The sequence below is a fragment of the Bombyx mori genome, chromosome 11 (genome assembly GCF_030269925.1).
Source record: "Bombyx mori chromosome 11, ASM3026992v2".
Taxonomy (NCBI): Eukaryota; Metazoa; Arthropoda; class Insecta; order Lepidoptera; family Bombycidae; genus Bombyx; species Bombyx mori.
In genome coordinates, this window is record NC_085117.1 from 11707054 (window position 1) to 11726060 (window position 19007).

Sequence of the window (19007 nt, forward strand, 5' to 3'; positions counted from 1 at the left end):
ACAATAGCTTAGTAATAAATTTGTTTGTCTTTATTTACTTTTCTAGGTGGTACTCACAGTACTTTACAAGACATCAAATTACCGCAAAAAGCCGGCGGTTACTGGTATAAGGATTCAACGAAGTTCTACACCAGGAATCGCTTTATTTACTGGTAATTGTTTTAAACAAGTTACACAAAATTCTTTGGAATTCTGTAGATTACCACACTGGCTCATAATTTTTAATTAAGTCCTGCATAAATCCAGGAATTGGTCAGTTATGTGTGCACATTGTGCTGCACCAGAGCCCATTTTTATCCATACCTCACATTATGCTTTGATTTAGATTTAAATAATCATTAACTGTCATTTTATATTTAATATAATGTAATAATTATTTAAAATATTAGATTTTATTTGACAAATTACAGTATCCTGTTGAGCTACAATCCACTTTGCAACGAAAATTAAAATACTAATAATAGTAATAAAATAGATAAATTTTGTTGAAAAGTCGATTGTAGAGAACATATTATATAAAAATTCTCATGTCACAGAATTTGATCCGACAAGGTATACAATGTATGTGCAGGTATTATTAATGGCTTTTTCAGGCAAACTACATCAGATGCAATTGAGATATCGGAAGCTTCACTAGATTTAAATCTCTCTTCTGCAAACTTGAGATGTAAAGTAGCTCCAGGAACTCCTCCACTGAGTAATATTACTGTTTATGAACGCAGTAGTACAAACAATGTTGTTATATTAGCTGCTACAGTTTCGTCAGTACATAGACTAGTTTTTCCACATCCTTCAATATTAGATAAAAAGGTGAGGGAATTTAAAGTATCATAAAAAGATAAATTTTAGACCAATGAGACCATATTATTTAAATTATTATTGCTCTACATGAAACACATTTTTTAATCATTTAATTATTCAAATTATTAGGTAGAAAAAATATTGGTTGTTTAAATGTTTTTTGATATTTCAGTGTACATATGGATCAATGAGCAGTACATCACCTTCTATATGTCATGATACATCTTCTATAAACAACCCTAATAATTATTTTATTTTAAATCAGTATTCTAATGCCAGTAAGTTGACAATAATATTATTTAAAATGATTAAACATAAGGCACTTGTACACATATTTTAAAGTTTACTTTAATCTCCACAGTTTATTTTAGTAGTTTACACTACTGTGGTGAGCTACTGAACATAAACAGTGACTAAAAAATGTGACAATTGCTCACAAATGGTATTTGCCATCAGTTTACACAATTTGTGTGATTTTGCTATGAACTTTGCAAACAGCTTGTTCCATGCAGAGTATTAAATTATTTTAATTATGAGTTAAAATATAATTTTAGCCACTGGAGTAGCCCATACATGTTCTTCACTGCTTCGTGAAAATGGTGAAGCTATATTTGCACTTGCATTTGGACATGAAGGTGAGGGCAGTTTGTTACTTATAAAACTGCCAGTAACTGGAGCAGCAGTCACTACTGTATTAAAGAGAGAATCAACTGTACCCAGTTTCTTATCAGGAATTACAGGAGCTCTCAGGTATTTATGCATTACATAGTTGAATTAACCTTTTTCTTTGCACGGGTAGTTAATTGTAAATTTCTTTTTTTAAATTTAGATATTACACTGTAACTGCAATATGTTATTTAAAGTTGGAATATTCCTTTTTTTGATAGATGGGTGATGAATTCAGTTTTAAGTGGTTATCAGAGCTTAGGGTGGTAGTAGCTCCTTGTATAGACTTATAGGTCATTGTTACTGATAAGGCTTAATTTTAATACAGAGGCAAGACTACTGATGGAGTTGAAACTTATGGTGTGGTAATTACAAAAAATGTAATTGTGGCTGTGTGTGGTGATGCGTGTCTTAGAGCATGGCCCATTGATGATGGAGGTGCACCAATTTCTGTGTCTGCCCCACTTTCACAAACAAACGTGAGACCGAAGCCACCACGTAAGTTTGTTTGATATTACTTAATTTATATAATAATATGTATGTACTGTGAATTTGCAAAATGCTAAGTAACAAATTTTCCTATTCCATGACAGCACATGGTCACATGCTACAGAAAACAATTGGATTGGATGGCAGTGTCATTTTAGTTGCATATTTATCTTTTCCAAATGAATGTGAATTTGTTGTGATGAAGATGCATGATCCCGTAGGGGGATTTATAAAGTTTTCACATATCTGCCGAATATTTGGTCCTCAGGTAATATTTACTCATGACATAGAAATTGCTACATCACTTTCACGATTTTGATGTATTGTTTAAATATGTACTTGTTGCAGTTGGATCTTTTAGATTATAAAATTGGTTATGGAGACAGCAATCATGTCATTTGGGCACTGTGGAGTCAACCCGATGGCGATACCATGATGACATGTATGTTGATATTAAAATGTTTGAATTTTCTAAGCAATAAAAGGTAGGAAACATAATATTATTAAGACAGCTCTTTAGAAAATTGTCGCTCATGCGACGAACCTTTTCTTGAACTCCACTATGCTTGCTAGCTTGATGTGAAAAAATGAGATTATGTATGAGTAAAGTATTGTTCATTAATATCTCACAAAAACACTGATTGCATGGGATTTTATATTAAAACTAGCTGTATCAGTCCGCTTTGCTGGCCATTTAAAATTAACATTATTATTTCTCACCCCCACAAAAATTCTCATCATTAACGCCCACGCAACTGGTGTAGGGAGTCCAACACTCATATAAATATTAGCCTATCCATTAAGTACGTGTATTTTCTACATGGATACCAAGTTTCAAGTTAATCGGATGCATGGTTCAGTAGTTATAACGGAACATCCGTAAAAACCACTGTAGATTTATATATTAGTATGGGTTTAATTTTAAATTGTTGGGACCTAAAGGGTAAAATGCCAGGTATTCTCATATCAAGCGATGCGATTATGCCAGTGTTCAAATCTCGCAGGCAGATCCCAATTTTCGTATTGAAATACGTACTTATAACCTTCATGCATGACTTAAAAGATGAAGAAATAACATCGTGTAATAAGAAGCAAACCTTTTGAGCCCACACTAGCAAGTACCACCACCTTGTCTTATTCAGCACTGAACCAGTAATGCGTTCGGATTTGAAGGGTGGGATAACCATTATACTACATTAGTATTGAAAATTCAGCTTCAAGGTGTGTGGCGGCATTCACTTTGTGATGTCTATGAGCTCCGGTACTAATTCAACACTAAGTGAGCCGTGAGCACGTGTACTCATTATACATTATGAAATAAAGAAATTTTAATATCATAGTCAAAAAATTATCATCGTCAACTAGTCGACATACCAGAAAAAAACCACCACAGGACTTTGTATAACAGCGATTTCAAAAGAGCAAAGGAAATCCAACGTTATTGCTATGGTCCTGATATTCATAATGTGTTCCAGGTAGTTCCCTGGGCGCCGAAGTGTCCTGGCAGGCAGTAGCGGGCCGCGAGCCTCCCCCGCCCTTGCCGCAACTATCAAATCACAACCAGTACCGCGATAGACTCCTTGCGCCGGGCCTATTTCCACATTCGGTCATCAGAAAAGCTCTGGTGGTAATTGCACGCGTGCATAACAGTAATATTAAACTAAAAATCATTGCATAGATATTTAGCATTGAAATAGATAATATAGTATATACTGGATGTTAGGAGACCGCCTCCGAAAACGAAGACAGACAATAGTACTAATGACACCTTTGATGATGGGACGGAAAAAAAATGGATCCTGATTTAAAAATATATTTTTAAAACGTTTTATTAGCATTATTTACGCTCTATCATGTTAGTACAGCTAAATGAAACGATAGTTTCATAAAAAAATCATTATTTCACTTAAAAAAACCCAGCAATGAAACACACAATCAAAAACAGCTGATGCTCGGATCAACGAACGCACGGGCGCGGCGCAGACTAGCGCGATCGCTTAAATATTTATTTACACAAGATTTGTCTAAATAACTCCATCGTCAAAGGTGTGGTCATCAGTACTATCGTCAGTCTTCTGTTTCGGAAGCGGTCTCCTAACACCCAGTATAACATGTAATGCACGACAGATCTATGCGCGCACGTGGTGCGGCGGGGGCGCGGGGGGCGCGGCGGAGGAGGAGCTGGGCGAGGCGGCGGTGTCCGCCGTGCTGGCCCGCCTCCGCCTGCATGCGGCGCGCACCGCCTCCACAGATCAAACACATCTTATGCACAAGTACGTGCAAAATTATTATTTTCATGGTGGATCAATTCAATTAAATTATTGTGGATGGTGGTAGGACCTCTTGTGAGTCCGCGCGGGTAGGTACCACCGCCCTGCCTATTTCTGCCGTGAAGCAGTAATGCGTTTCGGCTTGAAGGGTGGGGCAGCCGTTGTAATTATACTTGAGACCTTAGAACTTATATCTCAAGGCGGGTGGCGCATTTACGTCGTAGATGTCTATGGGCTCCAGTAATCACTTAACACCAGGTGGGCTGTGAGCTCGTCCACCATACTAATAATAATAAAAAAAATCACACCCAACAGTCTGACTTTCTAAATCAGTCTTCCCATTAATTCTTGTTTTTATTTACCAATCCAAACCTTAGCATTCTCTGTAGTAAATCTATGGGTAAGGCCTGTAAAATCCTAATCCAACTACAGCCAAGGCAAAAAGTAAAAGCGTTAAACACATACCTTTATTGTGTACGGAATGTGTTAGTCGCAGGGCAACACCGAGGTCGCCGTCAAGCGGTTGCCTAACAGTCTGAGCATCAATTTATTTAAACCAGATAGTAATCACTCTAACAAATAATCGGAATTCATTCTGTAGGTCTTTTATTCGTGAGGGCGCGATACTAGCCCGCATGAATGGGTACCCAGATCCTTACTAATACTTACACTAAACATTTGTTTGTTACGATCTGGAACGTATTACAGCCATATTATAGAGATAGTAGAGACTTCCTTGACTTCACTGAGTGGGCGGACGACCTCCCAACACTTAAACCATTAAGAGTATTTTGTGTTAGCATTTCCGATCATTCACAGTGTAATTCTATAATTTAGATGCTGGTCAGATTTGTACAGCTGGTGCATGCAGTATATGGAAGGGTTACAGAAACCTCTTGGATTGATGGTGTCAGAAAATGTAAGTGCAAGCTTGCATTCTTTCTTGTAATGCTTGTTTGGAATAGATTTTAATGAAGTAGGTCGCTTTTCTCGCCTTCTTGTTTTATGTAATTAATCTGAACCAATTCCGGTATTATTCATTTTTTACAGTTTTTGTATAAAGGCAGTTAGTCACTGTGTGTATTTTGACACTTTTATGCGCAGCATGATGCCTAATGCGGAATGCCAAATTTTTTAAATGTAAATGTAAATGATATTACTTTTTTTTATTACGAGTGAACCGTAAAGATTTGGATATGTTAAACTATTAAATGATGTATTATTATTTAAAATGAACATGTATAAAATATTTTTAACAGAAATAGGCATTTAATTCTCATTTTTCATATAAGTTTTTCTTTCACCTCTGTCTTTTCCAATCGTTAAAGTTGTGCCGCGACAAAGGGGGGCTAAGAATCACTGAATTATGAAATTTAGAATTGATTTCGTTCAGGGCACGGACATAGAGAGCGGAGGGTGGTGTGCAGTTGTGCGCCGCGCGGGGGTGTCTCTAGTCTGTGAACTCGAACCGCTAGAACGCATGATGTTGTCACCTGAAGATACACTGGAATCTGGAACTGGTATGCACAATAATTTAAAAACTTGTCACTGACAACTGTTTTCATTTGATTATAAAAATAGATATTTTTAGTAATGATGAGTTAATAATGGGTGGGTTTAGGCAGATGGGCTCACGGTTGACCTGGCGTAAAGTTATTAAGTGGTTACGATGTGTGTCGATTTAATTGGAGGAACTCAAAATATTCTGTTACACTAGCGAATATGAAGCGTCTCTGATACACAACTAAGAGACAGCAAAGCATGATGACAGATGACAGAGGTCTAGTAAGATACAGTGCGGCGAAAAAAAAAATTTCCGCGGGAGACCATATCGTGCAAGGGTAGAAGGGTAGCAGTTCTGTAGTGGTGTGACGGTTGCTGTGGCAGGCGTGTGGCTGGGCGCGCTGTCGGCGGCGGCGCGGCGCGTGGTGGCGGCGGGCGCGTGCTGGGAGCGGGCCGCCTCGCCGAGCCGCGCGCACCAGCTCGAGCGACAACTGTTCGCAGCCGCCGCGCCGCAACACCGCCTGCTTCCTAGACTGCTGCATCTGCTGCACTCGCCGCCTGTACGTACTCTCTCTTGTTACCATCTCACCTGAATGTGCCCTCTCTATTCGAAATATTCCAATTAATATTCCTTAAGGAATCCACCGTACTAAGAATTGTATTGTAGACTATAACGCTTGAACTAAGCAATAAAAATTGGCAAATATTTATTTTTTTTGGTCTTCATTAAAATATCTTTTCCAATTAGCATTTACGAGTAGAAAGTCTCATAGATTTATTATTTTTCGGACGTAATAAAGACAAATGCAATGATAAAAAGCATGGTCAAAACTTGACTTCTAGATCTTAACACCCCAGCAAATCAATGAACTTAGTGCAATTTTGGAGCCGATCAGAGATCTCCAAAGTGCCGTACTGGAACTGAACGATGCCCTCAGATTGGATGTTCCAGACATCGAAATGTCTAGAAGTGAGTATTTACTTATAACTATAAGACTTATGATAAAGAATAAATCGTGAATGAATTGTAAATGTAATAAATTACAGGTGAAGATGATGAAGACGGTGAATATGAAAGTTTATTTGCCAGCGATCTCGGAGTAGCCGTGGTCACCGAGGCCATTAGGCAAATGGCTGAAATGAGGTAATCCGCAAAAAAAAAGTATTGCCGGAGCCAAGAGCTCGAGTCTAGATCAGTTGATTATTATTAATTAATACATATGAAAAATAAAATTAAATGTATAGCTTGATATAAAATGATAGTAATCTGTCTTTGGATATAAAACTGTTTACTATTTCCCCATGACCCTTCTATTGCTTCACAGTAGTAATAACTGTTATTTTCACACCCTAAAATTCTTTCACTAATTTCTTTACTAATTTGCCGATACTGAATGAGGTTTTACTCCAAATTGGTAAGTACAACAAATAAAACTACAACTTAGGTATATAGTTTATTGTCGACTCTTAGTAAAGTGTCAAATTCATTTCAATAACATACAATTACAATAAAAGTGCGTACTTAGAACCTGTTGACGTTCGTAGTAGGCTAGTAGTCATTCTCTGGTTCCCTTAGTTTATTTTTATGACACGCACGGGAAGACATGAGTGTTGCTGTTATTATAGGCAAACAGCACACAGCCAAAGTAATTGATATTGAATTTTGGAAATTAAAAAAAATATATATACTGAAATTTACAATATAATGTCTCAAAGCTGTAACTGTCTATTGAATATATAAAAAGGAAAAGGGGAAGTCATAACGAGGCTAAATTACCTTAAAGAATATTAAAGTGAACAGTATACAAGTTATTCATAGATTTAAAAAATAAATGTTTCTTTGTATCTTATTTCTCTATGCGTTCATAAATCATTCATTTAATTAAATTTAAACTTTGTACAATTGCTATGGCACCTCAGGACTTATCATATAACAGTACGTAATATAACTTCATTTTCATTATGCAGTTCCAAGAATTATAAGAGTAATTCATTATTTGAACATTATTAATATTATCGTTGGCTTCACGATTGCGGGTAGGATGATTGAAACATACAAATATGTCTACCCTCTTTCTAGTCCGTTCTCGGATGTTACCACTGGAACTAGTACGCGAGATACGGGTTTTGTTTTTGTTGTCAGATGCCGCGTGGTGCGAGGCGCGCTGGCGGCGCTGGGCGTGTGTCGCGGGGCGGGCGCGGTTCCGGGCGCCGGACACTGCGCCGTGCACTGGCAGGCCTACCGCGCGCTTCTATGGCTGCACGGCGCGCCGCCACATGCCGCCACGTAATTACACCCCTTCAACCTGTTAAAACGTACACCCAAAGAGTTCAACACGTATCATAATTTAATAGTGCATCGATTGATGTGACAGATTTTTACTATGGTTTCAGGTTTTCGATTCGACATGCAATTTCGCAAAAACTAAATTGAATAATAAATGCAAATGATAACATTGTCCTGCGGTAGTTATCTTCCCTGAACGTTTCTTATCTGACTTTAGAATATGTGTGTCCAATAGATTTTATTCATTCATCATAAATAAATAAATGAATATGAAGGATTTTGAATATGGTTTGCTGTCCAACAGGAATTCGAATTCGTCGGAAGCGTTCCGGTTGAAGCTGAGTGCGCTAGGCGGCGCGGCAGTGAGTGCGGGCGCGGGCGGCGCGGGCGTGGTGCGGGTATACGCGCGGGGGCCGGGGGGCGCCCGGGCGCGCGCGCACCTGGCCGCCGCACGGACGCACACCGCCTGGCAACACGCGCTGCCGCACTTCCTCTACCATCTCGCGCATCAACTGTATCCTTGATATAACTTTATTTATCAGTGGTCCATGAAGGACGATGACTACTTACAGCTCACCTGTCCTGATGAAACTGGTAAGGCTTTCCGGCCACCAGATCCTTTCTTCATACAAAAAAAGACTAATTATTACCATTAGCTAAAAAGTACTGCTGTCAACCCTAAGTAATAGTAATATTAATTCAATTGTCAGACCTATAATAATTTGCTGTGAAAACTTGATTTTGACAATCTGATAGTATTAATTTAAAACCGTCACAAGATTCTTTTCTTTAACAATTGAATTAGTTGGGCAGTTAGCGGCGGCTTCGATTTTGGTTGGTGGTTAGCAAGAATCAACCAGCCACGACTCGTGCAGACCTACGTCAATATGCTGGAGCCCTGGTGTGAATGGAATGCGTGCTCGCGTCAGTATACAACACTCATTGTTTTTACAATCAATTTAGATTTTTATTCGATACTTTTAACATGTAGTAAAAAATTATTATTTAGTAATGCATACATATTATTATTATGCATTTCTGATTCGACATATTTAGTAGGAGTGATACGGCAAATTGCCAAATTGGATAATCTTGAATTAGCTGTAGAATTGATTGCAATACTAAGTTTCAAGTTCATTATAGAAACACAATTATGTATAGTAAATAAGACGTCATCGGTGCAACAATATGTTGTATATGGCCAATATATATAATATTATTTTTTAATTTTTTTTATCGCTTAGATTTGTGGACGAGCTCACACCGAGCCCACCTGGTGTTAAGTGGTTACTGGAGCCACTGGAGGTTATATGACTATGACTACTATCTACCTACCTATAGCCACAATTTTTCCGTTTGAACATAAATGTACGATAAAGTAGTACCACGAAATCGAAAAGAAATAAGTTTGGAGTGCTTTAAATTTAGAAGCTAAAATACTCAATTCCAAGTAATCCGACAGATCTTGATTAAAGTGCAAAAATTAACTTTGTTGTTTGATATTAAAACAGGTCAGTTTATATTGGGGTTGGCCCTGCTAGACCTGGAAGACACGGAGGCGGCGTACACGGCGTTCTGCAAGGCAGCCAAAGGTGTTAGCACGGAGCCTTTCCTGCGACACCTCGTGGCCGAGCCGGACGCGCACCTCACTCAGCACCGAGCCCTCGTGCTGTACTACATGAAGGTAGCTTTTTTTTAAAGGGATTTTATGTCCTGGTAACTAAGACAAGGTCAAGTCTTATTTTAATATGAAAATTAATATTATGAAATGAAATGAAATGAAATGAGATGATATGGGATGAAATATAATATCAGTAAAATTGTGGTCATTTACTGAGACTTTTTCAGTGAACTTTTTTGAGGTTTTGTGCAAACCTCCAAAGGAGGTTTTTGAAGTCGTGGCCTAACGGATAAGACGTCCGGTGCATTCGTGTTGAAGCGATGCACCGGTGTTCGAATCCCGCAGGCGGGTACCAATTTTTCTAATGAAATACGTACTCAACAAATGTTCACGATTGACTTCCACGGTGAAGGAATAACATCGTGTAATAAAAATCAAACCCGCAAAATTATAATTTGCGTAATCACTGGTGGTAGGACCTCTTGGGAGTCCGCACGGGTAGGTACCACCACCCCGCCTATTTTCGCCGTGAAGCAGTAGTGCGTTTCGGTTCGAAGGGTGCGGTAGCCGTTGTAACTATACCTGAGATCTTAGAACTTATATCTCGGGGTGGGTGGCGCATTTACGTTGTAGATGTCTATGGGCTCCAGTAACCACTTAACACCAGGTGAGCTGTGAGCTCGTCCATCCATCTAAGCAATAAAAAAAAAAAAAAAAAAGGTTCCCGAGAAGTTATGTTCAGCAGCTTTGTTTCATTTTCCCACATTGTGCACTTTCACACATACTAAACAGTTAATAAACCACCGTTATTACACATTTAAACCCAAATAAACACTAAATAGACAAAAACAAATCACACAAGTTCACTCCTCGCGTTCCCGCCAAAAAGTCCATGAAGGTAGCTGATAGTTATGCGACACCGAGTTCAAATGAGTTTGATACTTGCATACTTAATAACTGATTTTTCTATAGGTTATAAAATTGTTCGAGATTCACGACGAAGGCGCTTGCGTTGTGCGTCTCGCGGAAACCGCCATTAGCATCGCTGACAAAGATGATCCCAATTTGGTAAGATTTAATTTGCATTTAATACGCGCCTAATTTAGTAAAAGGATATGTTTGTTGACTCTTGGAATTGCTGAGTCAATTGACATATTATTATGTAATTGTGGTAGGTAATATGTGCATTGTACACGTCAAGATCTCATATATCTATTTACTTTGTTAAGCTCTACAGACTGGCTGGAAAAAAATAAGAAAAAAGTTTTAAAATAATTCATAGTCATTCTGACAATTAGGAGAATATACTCAAATGTCCAGAAATAAAAATTCTGTAGTAATTTTCGTATTCGGTAGGATTTGATTATAAATAAATTTTTTTATGATTATTTGAATAAATGAAGACATGAGTGGATGAATGGGTTAAGTACCATTTTTAAGATTTTTGAGTTTTTATGTTGAATGAAGGTGTTATGTGCCTATAAACTATATTAGACCTTAAAACTCTGGGCTTAAAAGCTATTTTTAGAAATTGCATGCGATGAAGGAGTTATTTATGTACGAAAAGTATAAGTAACAAAAGTTTGTTGCTCGTTTTCTCAAAATTAACAAACTTTATCGTATTCCCTTCGTCCACTCATGTCTTCAAATGTAAATGATGTGTATGATGAATGGTTTACAATGAGGGGTACGTACCACGCGTGCGTACAGTCGATGTTCCAGTGGGTGGTGTTCAAATGGCACCTGTCGGGCGGGCGCACGTCCCGCGCGCTGACCGCCGCCGCCGCCAACCCGGCGCCGCACGCCCGCGCCGCCGCTGCGGCCGCCCTGCTCACTACGCTCGGTATATATACAATCTACCAATAGTAGGGGAGCCCACGATGCTAAATGGGGATTTACTCGAGCGTCATAGAGACCTATTGGGATGCAAAGCTTAGATGATACTAAGAAAAAAATGTCATATAATGTATACCTTTTCATCGGTGGGGGTAGGGCCTATACATTTTCAAATTTGTAAAAAAAACTGTTGCATGGACATAGTCGAGCGCATCAGATATAGCATAAAAGTGTTACGTATTTTTAATAATGTATGTATGTTAATCGTCGACGTAATCTGATCGTTTGCATGGTGGGTGTGGTCGTAGGTAAGGGTCGAAAATTAAAATAAATAAATTAATCGAGCGCGTCAGATTTTCTTAGGGGGTTTTAAGTGAACCTTAAATAAAGCTCTCATGCAATAATCTGACGATTTCGAGGTGACGCAAACTCGCGGACATTATTACTTAACCGGGTACAAGGTATCCCCTGTATATTAATCTGCCGCGCTTTAGTAAATCCCGAAATCCCCGCCTGGGCTCCCCTACTTAATACATCATTTGGGACTAGTGATAACTACAGACCACGGAACTCAATCCAATACTTCTACTAACTAGAGTTTAGGAACAAAGGCGGATGTTAAAGCTTCGATTACAACACACGACACGATCTACGAATATTGCATACGTTTGATTGAAAGTAATTTTTTTTTTTTTAAATATGGTAGCTATGTCGGCCATCGGTTATGTAGGTAATATTATAGAAACTTTTAAATTATTTATTGTTCTAATTTGGGAAAATGTATCTAACATGTTGATATTTATATTCTTTTATTCTCTAGATTGAGACCGCTAGTCGTTAGCGCAATATTAGGGGCAAAGCAAAAACGCCGGATACCGTTTATTATATTATTATGCAGGGAAAGGTGTAAAGCTATGTATGTCGGTTGTGTCGCAGGCAGTCGCGGCGAGCTGGGCGCGCTGGTGCAGTGCGCGACGATGGCCGAGGAGGCGGAGCGAGCCGCCGCCGCGCGCGCCGCACTGCACGACGCGCACACACACAACCCTTATTACGACTTCCTCTACGCGCTGCATCTCTCCAGACACCACTACAGAAAAGGTACCTGTACAGTTTTAATTTTAATCGTATGAAGTTGCTATCTGCGTCAAAATAGCCACTGCTAAATATAATATGAAAGTTAATAAATAAGGATGTAAGGATGAGAAATATTTGGTTAAAACGTGTGAGAAGCTACCGCATCGTGTATTTGTGGAAAAGAAAATTAACTTGCTTTTAACAGATTTAAGATATACATTTTCAATGAATTCAAATTAACATATCGTCGCTGTCAAACCAAAATCTGCTATGTTTTTTTTTCTATTGCTTAGATGGTGTTAAGTGGTTATTGGAGCCTATAGACATCTACAACGTAAATGCGCCACCCACCTTGAGATATAAGTTCTAAGGTCTCAAGTATAGTTACAACGGCTGCCCCGCCCTTCAAACCGAAACGCATTACTGCTTCACGGCAGAAATAGGCAGGGCGGTGGTACCTACCCGCGTGGACTCACAAGAGGTCCTACCACCAGTAATTTGCTATGTGCAAAAACTCTTTTTTGAATTAACGAGTAAATCCATTTTCGTATAAAATTTTATATGAAGGTGATTTTTTAAGAAGGTGAATTTTTAAAGCTATAGATAAATATTAAAGCTATAGACACATAACAGTTTTTTTTATACGGTAGATAGGACTGTGAACTAAGTATACGAAAAGATCAAAAAAGTAAAAAACAAAAAAAGTGCACATAATAGCAGATTTTGGTTTGACAAAGACGATATTTTGATTAATTTCAGTGATCATCTTATTTTTTCATTTATTATTGTTTCGCATACATGTTTTTTTCCTATCTGGTAACCTCGACGGTTATGCCAGGCTCACCGGGCGAACCATGGTAAAGCAAGCTATTGTGAATATTTTCAAGACGTAGTTGTCTTGTGTCGACTATAGCGGCCGCGGTGATGTACGAGCGCGCGGCTCGGTGCGCGGCGGAGGGCGGCGGCGTGGCGGTGCGGCGTCGGTACCTCGCCGCGGCGCTCACCGCGCTGCGCATGGCGCGTCCCGACCACGCCTTCATAGCGCGACCCGCCACGCATCTAGACTCCAAACTACAGGTACACCTTACACTACACGACAAGAATCTTTAATTTGTTATTGAACCAAATCAAAACTATAGTAGAATTATTTACCGGTCAGTTTGTGTCATAAAACATAGCCTAGCTAGGGCGGTGAGCATGTTGCGCGGGCGCAACGCCATTATCGATAAAAACAAATGACTCATCGAAGGCAGGTATACGGCGGCAAGGTGGTATACGAAGGGTGGTGAGACATTGTATATGAGTCATTTGTTGTACCTACCTGCAAATTGTAGTAGATACGTCGAAGAGAAATGTGATTTTGTACATTCGCTCTCTGAATTTCTTTAGTGACACAATGGCTACTCCTTTGTTTTGTACCAAAACGGCGGAATTAATTCAAGTATTTTGCTTGTGACCAAAAATATACTAGCACAAGCACGTGTTATTATCAACAATGTGTTAAAAAAAATCACTGAAATGAGAATAGATCCCAAATAGATAGAAAGTGTTAATTTCTGTCGTTCTCGTTAGCTTGCTGCGGCGATATGTGGTGTAAGGGCGCGATTAGTGATTTTTTCTTTCATTTTTATCACTAACCTACAAAATGACAAAATTAAATACACTATCGATAACGCTTATCAACAACAATAATGCGCATCACTATGCCCGTCCATAAGGCTCGTGAGTGGAAGAGAGAGAGCGAAATACTCGCTTCACCGCTCCGATTTTTTATGACCCAAACTGCACGGACAAAATAATTCTACTATACATTTCGTCTTCTCGCATTAAAACTGTATAATCTCAAAACTTACTAATTTTACAGGAGAGTGTTTTTAAGGTTTAACATGTGATATTTTTAATATTAATTAATATCTTTCCAGCATTTATTTATTATTTTTTACCAGTTACATTATGTCTTTTAAAGTAAGATATGTTAATTTTGTTAATAGTAGTCAAAATATAGGTAAACTAAAAAAATAATTAAAACTAATCTACGCCCTTTTGACCATATTTTTGAGAAAAAAACCTGTGATACTAAATGATTCCACATATTAACTCAATTTCGAATATTTTTGGAAATTGTACACTTTTAATACGAAAAGACGATTTAATGTTCCGTTAATTATTTTAATTTTATTATTTTCTATTTTTCGAAAATATTTTCTTGCGTTCGGATTGCATGTCTCCATGTTTAAGGACGGTGAAGTCTTTGTATCTGAAGTTGTATTGTACATTTGTATTTCGAACGATATTATCTACTTGTATAGTGTAACTACTACAATAATGTGCAGTTTGATTCTGACCTCATGTCTCGAGGCTGTACAGCCCCATCACGTTGTGGTATCTGTGGGTTCACTGACCGGAAGTGAGCTCGTCTTGCCTAAACATAAAAAAATCACCAGGTAATCGGTCCCGAAGAATTAGCAGCGGAATTACGTGAAGAAGTCCCGGATTCCCAAGACCCAGTAAAACAAGCTCTGCTTAGTAAGTAAATGGGCATTGACCTTTTTTTTAATTCCACATTTGATTGAAAAACCATTTTGAAAACTAGACTAGCGGATTACAGAAAACCATTTTTTTTTTTTTCTTAATAATTAATTACCTATATTTTTAATCAAATTTGATTCAACTTTGTGTGTACCTTGAAATGACATTATCATTAGCTTTACAGCATGGAGGGTAGATGTCAGGAGAAACGTCTCTGTGTGTGAAAAATTGTCCGTTAAAATCTGCTAAATAATGGTGGCGCTACAGTAGCAACCGGGTAAATTTAAAAAAAGGCGCTGAAAATAAGAATAATACAGAGTAATAAAAGAGGACGAAAGAACTGTAAGCACTACAAAATCACAAAAAGTATATTATTTAAAGTAAGAAAATGCAATCGATGTCTCCACGTTTTACCACAGCAATAATTTTAGGTTATATTAACCAAATTAGTTTGGACTACGTAAACATTTGAGGTCTTGTATATATTACACTGTCACTAACTACTCTAGTCATTAAATATAATAAATTTCCTAACTCAGCATACTTCAATTAGTTAACAACTGCTTAATTCATATCATACCCTGTGCCTATGCTAGCGCCATTCTGGAAGATTTTTGAACTGTTATTAAGTGCTGAAAGTGGGACACTTTTTCAACTTCTCCCATATGAGACGGTTCTCCTTACCTCTACCCTCCATACTTTAAAGGTAAATAGATAAGTTACATAACCTTTTTATATACTCTGTGTACACCTTGTTATGATTTTATTACTGACAAACCATGTGACTTATCTACGACTATTAAAGCGCTTTAAACCAATCCCAAACATGTTTTCAGAGATATTATACTTAGTTTAAAAAAAAATAGAAACAATATCTTAAATGAACGAGTTAAGATAAAAGGAGCACCTACCTACGCATATTATATGAAAGATACCTAAATACCTATAAGAAAAAAAAAAATACGGCTCCATTTTTTTCTGCTACGACCAAGACTAAAAGACTACTGATGGATGCATCGCACTAATTCTATGAGAATTATTTCAGCGTATTGCGATTGCCAACTTACTTAGCAACAAAACTTACTAATGGTAGAGCATATAGTAAGGCTGACTCTCCATTATAATATTATACCCGTTATATTGCACATGTTGTATATTTGAAGTCGTCGTGGCCTTAACGACAAGACGCCCGGTGCATTTGTATCGACTATCGAGAAATGCGAACGACTGTGCCGGTGTTCGAATCCCGCATCGATACCAGTTTTTCTAATCAAAAAAGTACTTAAATATTCATGAATGACTTTCACGGTGAAGAAATCACATCGAGTAATAAAATCAAATCTACAAAAATTATAAATATAATTGTAGCTGGTGGTAGAGAGTCTTGTGAGCCCGCACGAATAGGTACCACCACCGCCCTGCCTATTTCTGTTGTGTAGCAGTAATACGTCTCGATTTGAAGGGTGCAGCCGTTGTACTATACTATAAATGTTATGTCTTAAGGTGGGTGGCGGCAGTTATGCTGTTGATGTCTCAGGGTCTGTTCACACAGACCGGCTCGAAGAGCATCGGCCCGCTTTTTTCTTTTCAAATAGACCGGATCGTACACGTTTTGAATTGGCCGAAGAGAAGCCGCTATTATCACATAGTCTTTATATATATACTTTATATATATAAAGTATACTTTCTATCATCCATCATATATATAAGTATAAGTTATACTTTCTTTACCGCATACTCCAGTAATGAACCCTTACTGTATTTAAATAATATTGCAGTCCTGATCGGAGACCAACCCTTATCCGCATATGTTCCACAAAAATTATTTTTCATCTATTTTTATTCCTATACGGGCACATTCTGCTTCAAAGGGTACACATTAGTAACCTTGCTGAATTTTTGTATAAAAAAATTTTCTGCCATTTTCCCTATATTAAATGGTTTTGACGAATCTTTTTTTATTTCTGCAAATTTTTCTATGATTCTTGCTAGAGAAACTTCCGAAATTCCGGTTGTTGAAGTTTGTGGTTTTGTTTGTTCCTCCAATAGGTATCCCATAAATTGCTTATTTCCATCTTCATCACAATAAACAGCCTTCATCTGCGGGTTCATGGATATCCACACTTGTCGTTTCTCATGCCGTTTTTGTAATGTAGCCTTTACTTTCTGAAAGATTTCGGTCTGTACCATTTTATTATGTAATTTTACAGGTTGTAAGTTATGTGGGATCGTAACGGTGCGGCTAATAAATCCGTGAAGTCGTCGTGGCCTAAGGATAAGACTTCGGGTGCATTCGTGTTGAGCGATGCACCGGTGTTCGAATCCCAGGCGGGTACCAATTTTTCTAATGAAATACGTACTCAGCAAATGTTCACGATTGACTTCCACGGTGAAGGAATAACATCGTGTAATAAAAATGAAACCTGCAAAATTATAATTTGCGTAATTACGGGTGGTTAGGACCTCTTGTGAGTCCGCGCGGGTAGGTACCACCGCCCTGCCTATTTCTGCCGTGAAGCAGTAATGCGTTTCGGTTTGAAGGGTGGGGCAGCCGTTGTAACTATACTGAGACCTTAGAACTTATATCTCATGGTGGGTGGCGCATTTATGTCGTTGATGTCTATGGGCTCCAGTAACCACTTAACACCAGGTGGGCTGTGAGCTCGTCCACCCATCTAGCAATAACAGAAAAAAACAAAAACAAATATTTATTTTCACATCTTCACTGGCTTTAACCCTGAATTCGAATTGTAATTTATCCATTTTTCCTGGTAACTAGCTAATAGCATTTATTAGTTTTATATTTATTTTCTGCGGATTGTTAACAAAGAAGTACATAAATAGTCAATACGGTACGGTTGTTCACCGACGTTAGAATATCGAGGTTAATGTCGTCTAATTTTGTTAGAAAAATCTTTATCGGCTTTGATTCGGTCAGAAAGGTTAAGTCTTATCTATTTCAGTTTAATATGCGTACTTTTAAATTTATGTCACATTTTTTGTGTATAATTATGTGTATCCTTATATAATATTCTTCTTTAAAGAACAAGTAAAGAGATGATGTTGCCAATGTCCACAAAACTTTACGTCATTGTTTAAACTATTCAGCAGCTGCTATGGTGAACAGTAAAATAGTAAACACACAAAATTCCGTATCACGGATTAAAAATTGACATAATTCGAACTCCAAATATCTCACCTTTATTATACACACTTTTGAATATTGAAATATAAAAGACATAAAAACTGGTGAAGCAATAGCTTTAAATGTTGTTTCTCTTTATAGAGCAACTCAGTTTGCGCTATAGTTTTACTAGGTTAAACTTTATTTTGGCCGTGTGATGTCGGCCTCGAAAAAGAATAACACCTCCCCTTCTGCTCCCGTGGGTGTCGTAAGGGCGACTAAAGGAGAACGCTGCTGCCCAGAGAATGAGCAGCACCGTTTTCCGAGTATCATAATAGCACACTGCGATTGCTAAGCGTGGCGATTATGACCCCCTACGGTCGGATGAGGTCTACGCTGCTTCCAGCACCAGCTCAAGTCCAAAGTTCTGGGCACTTTCAGCTCGAACTTCAAAACCGCTTCGATAGCCTGGGAGGCTCCGTGGACGATTACAATGACGGGTTTGTGAAAGCTGTCCATACGATCGGTTCCAAGTTTTTTCGAGCCCGTCGTACAAACAGAACCAAAAAGCTCTCAAACTCATGGAAGGACGTCGCGGAATTATTTTGAAGTCTTCAGAAGATTCGTGTAAATATCGACATCTCAACAAACAGATCTCAAACACTCTTCAATTTGATCTACGCCGTTTTAATACTGAACATATAGAGGCTATAGAACGAAACAAAGGCTCCAAAGTGTTCGCGAGAGATCTGTCTCGGCATCAACATCAACGGCGAATTTCGATATTGTATTTATGGCCGAGACCTT

At 38.2% G+C, this 19007-nt stretch overlaps 1 long non-coding RNA gene across 1 annotated transcript in view; it reads left to right on the top strand.

The window, feature by feature from the left end:
* LOC101738144 (nuclear pore complex protein Nup160 homolog) overlaps positions 1-19007 on the top strand; it is a 32571-nt gene that overhangs the window by 307 nt on the left and 13257 nt on the right. Inside the window, exons 2-24 of the long non-coding RNA XR_005245166.2 lie at positions 47-152; positions 594-810; positions 974-1079; positions 1356-1551; positions 1796-1965; positions 2061-2224; positions 2305-2398; positions 3432-3583; positions 4084-4229; positions 5064-5145; positions 5620-5746; positions 6114-6289; positions 6573-6699; positions 6777-6873; positions 7873-8016; positions 8321-8530; positions 8822-8940; positions 9528-9700; positions 10610-10705; positions 11348-11480; positions 12410-12571; positions 13461-13624; positions 14992-15073. This is a non-coding gene — a long non-coding RNA (nuclear pore complex protein Nup160 homolog). The remainder of the gene's footprint in view (positions 1-46; positions 153-593; positions 811-973; positions 1080-1355; positions 1552-1795; positions 1966-2060; positions 2225-2304; positions 2399-3431; positions 3584-4083; positions 4230-5063; positions 5146-5619; positions 5747-6113; positions 6290-6572; positions 6700-6776; positions 6874-7872; positions 8017-8320; positions 8531-8821; positions 8941-9527; positions 9701-10609; positions 10706-11347; positions 11481-12409; positions 12572-13460; positions 13625-14991; positions 15074-19007) is intronic.